General features: G+C 42.2%; 1 pseudogene; it reads left to right on the forward strand.

Moving 5' to 3' along the window:
* The first annotated feature begins 180 nt into the window (after nt 1–180).
* On the forward strand, nt 181–1,312 carry LOC102869398 (annotated as a pseudogene).
* Nucleotides 1,313–3,644: the final 2,332 nt, after the last annotated feature.

The following is a 3,644-nucleotide window of genomic DNA, read 5'->3' on the forward strand; positions in this document are numbered from 1 at the left end:
GCCGCCTGCGCCCTCTCCCGCCCGCCCGCCAGCCCCCCCTCGCCTTCCAGCCCACCCCTATTGTTCCGCCCCCCGCCTCTTGCTCTTCCCCTTCCCACCTGCTCCCCTTTCCCCCCTCAGTCGCCTTGCACCTGCAGTTTTGTTTTTCACCCTCACCTGTGACCAAAGACTTGACCACTCAAAGTCCAGCTCAACAGAACACAGCTCGACATGGACACTGGTGTGATTGAAGGTGGATTAAATGTCACTCTCACCATCCGGCTACTTATGCATGGAAAGGAAGTTGGCAGTATCATCGGAAAGAAAGGAGAATCTGTTAAGAAGATGCCTGAAGAGAGTGGTGCATGTATCAACGTCTCAGAAGGGAATTGTTCTGAGAGAATTATCACTTTGGCTGGACCCACTAATGCCATCTTTAAAGGCTTTGCTATGATCATTGACAAACTGGAAGAGGATATTAGCAGCTCTATGACCAATAGCACAGCTGCCAGTAGACCCCCAGTAACCCTGAGGCTGGTGGTTCCTGCTAGTCAGTGTGGCTCTCTCACTGGAAAAGGTGGTTGCAAGATCAAGGAAATACAAGAGAGTACGGGGGCTCAGGTCCAGGTGGCGGGGGATATGCTTCTCAACTCAACTGAGCGGGCCATCACTACCGCTGGCATTCCGCAATCCATCATTGGGTGTGTCAAACAGATCTGCGTGGTCATGTTGGAGACTCTCTTCCAGTCCCCCCTGAAGGGCGTGACCATCCTGTACCGGCCCAAGCCGTCCAGTTCTCCAGTCATCTTTGCAGGTGGTCAGGACAGGTACAGCACAGGCAGCGACAGTGCGAGCTTTCCCCACACCACCCCGTCCATGTGCCTCAACCCTGACCTGGAGGGACCACCTCTAGAGGCCTATACCATTCAAGGACAGTATGCCATTCCACAGCCAGATTTGACAAAGCTGCATCAGTTGGCAATGCAACAGTCTCATTTTCCTATGACGCATGGCAACACCGGATTCAGTGGCATTGAATTTAAGCTCTCCAGAGGTCAAAGGCTATTGGGCAGGTTTGGATGCATCTGCTCAGACTACTTCTCATGAACTCACCATTCCAAATTATTTGATTGGCTGCATAATCGGGCATCAAGGCGCCAAAATCAATGAGATCCATCAGATGTCTGGGGCGCAGATCAAAACTGCGAACCCAGTGGAAGGATCTACTGATAGGCAGGTTACCATCACTGGATCTGCTGCCAGCATTAGCCTGGCTCAGTATCTAATCAATGTCAGGCTTTCCTCGGAGACGGGTGGCATGGGGAGCAGCTAGAACAATGCAGATTCATCCATAATCCCTTTCTGCTGTTCACCACCACCCATGATCCATCTGTGTAGTTTCTGAACAGTCAGCGATTCCAGGTTTTAAATAGTTTGTAAATTTTCAGTTTCTACACTTTATCATCCACTCATGATTTTTTAATTAAAGCGTTTTAATTCCTTTCTCTGTTCAGCTGTTGATGCTGAGATCTATATTTAGTTTTATAAGCTTCTACCTGTTTTGGTTGTTTTGTTTTTGGGGGTTTTTTCTCATGAAATTTTTTCCTGTTTGTCATGGATATGTAAGAGTGGAATATTAATACATTTCAGTTTAGTTCTGTAATGTCAGGAATTTAAAAAAAATTAAAGGATGGACTGGAGCTTTTCCTTTGTGAATAGAAAGTGGATGCCACAGTGGAAAAAAAAAAGAATGGGAGTCCTGGAGCATATAATTGTGCTCATGCGAAACCTACATCTGGACCAGGAGACTGTTGTGTGAACAGAGCAGGGAAACACTGCATGGTTTAAAATTGAGAAGGGGGTGCATCAGGGTTGTATTCTTTTTCCATACCTATTTAATCTGTATGCTGAGAAAATTATTCAAGAAGCTGGACTCTATGAAGAGGAAAGACGTCAGGATTGGAGGGAGATTCATCAATAACTTGCATTATGCAGATGACACAACTTTGCTTGCTGAAACTGAGAAGGACATGAAGCACCTGTTGCAGAAAATCAAAGAATGCAGCCTTCAATATGGATTGCATCCCAAAGTCAAGAAAATAAAGATTGTGTAACAAGGAATGAATTTTTTAGAGAGAAAAGCAAATGAGGGGAAGGGGACGGAGGAAAATGTGCAACAATGAATGAATGGAAATCCAAGTTTTCTGTAAATTTTAGTTAAAGTCACAATAAAAAAATATATTTTAAAAAAAAAAAGGAAACAAAGATTCTTACCACTGGACCAATAGGCAACATCATGATGGATGGAGAAGGGACTGAAAATGTCAACAACTTCATCTTGTTTGGATCCACAATTAACATCCTTGATACCAGCAGTCAAGAAATAAGGAGACAAACTGCACTGGGAAAATCTGCCATTAGGGAGCTCTACAAATTATTGAGCAGTAATGATGTCAGTTTGAGGACTAAGGTGTGTCTGATTCAAGCCATGGTCTTTCTGATCACTTGCTATACATCTGAGAGGTGGACAGTGAATAAGGATGACAGACTGAAGAACTTTATGATGACTTTGAGATGTGATGTTGGAGAATAGCACTTAACAGTCCATGGATGGACAGGAGAACAAACAGATGTGTCTTGGAGCAGGTGCAGCCAGAGTGCTCATTGGAGGGAAGGATGATGAGGCTTTACCTTACATATTTTGGGCATGTTGCTAGGAAGGGCTATTCCTTGGAAAAGCACATGATGCTAGGAAAGGTGGAAGGTCGTCAAAGGAGAGGAAGACACTCAACCAAGTGGACTGACATGATGACTGCTGCAAGGAGCTCTGTGTGTCACGAAGTATGAGGATGACACAGGACAGAACAAGATTCAGATCTTTTATTCACAGGGTCACTATAAGTCATACTCGACTCAACAGCACTTAAAAACAACAGTAACAAGAATATATAATGCAAAAATCATAACCTAACAATATGCATCATAATAATACAAAAATGACAGCGCTGCAGTGCCTCACAGGCAACAGATAACTAGTGCTGCTATTTTAGTGTACCATTAAGTTAGAACCAGTCCATACAGGATGCTCCAGGAAGTTTTCAGTGGCAGTAAATCACACAGATTGGCTATGCATCTCCCTCTAAGATGGTGGTAGATTTGAACCGCATACTTTTGCATTGTGAGTGCAATTCCTTAGCACTAAGTCATTACTACACCAGTTCAAAAACACTCCGATGAGATTTAACAATAAATAAAATTATTAGAACAAGAAAATCTTTCAGATGAAGAAACGTTATTGGAACTCCCCGGTAAGTAATTCAAAGAATGAGATTTTGGTGTCTTCAAGGGATTGAAAAAAAAATTTTTTTTAAGTAACAAAGAATACAAGAACAGACAAAAATTGATTGAAAACTAGAAGCAATAAAAAAATCTGTAAATTAAAATTCAAGACATTAAGACTAAAATTTCAGATGTAGATAACACAGTGGTAGTAACAAAGAGCTGACTTGAAGAAACGGAGAATAGATTTAGTAAATGAGAAGAAAAATTCTTCAATACTAATCTACTAAAGAAGCAATCAGAAAATGAGGAAGAAAAATGAAGACAGCATAAGAATAATGTGGAAAAATATATAAAAGACTAACTTAAATGTAACTATAAGCCCA

The sequence above is a fragment of the Elephantulus edwardii genome, unplaced genomic scaffold (assembly GCF_000299155.1).
Source record: "Elephantulus edwardii isolate Elephantulus edwardi_28Jun2011 unplaced genomic scaffold, EleEdw1.0 scaffold00219, whole genome shotgun sequence".
In the NCBI taxonomy this organism is placed as follows: domain Eukaryota; kingdom Metazoa; phylum Chordata; class Mammalia; order Macroscelidea; family Macroscelididae; genus Elephantulus; species Elephantulus edwardii.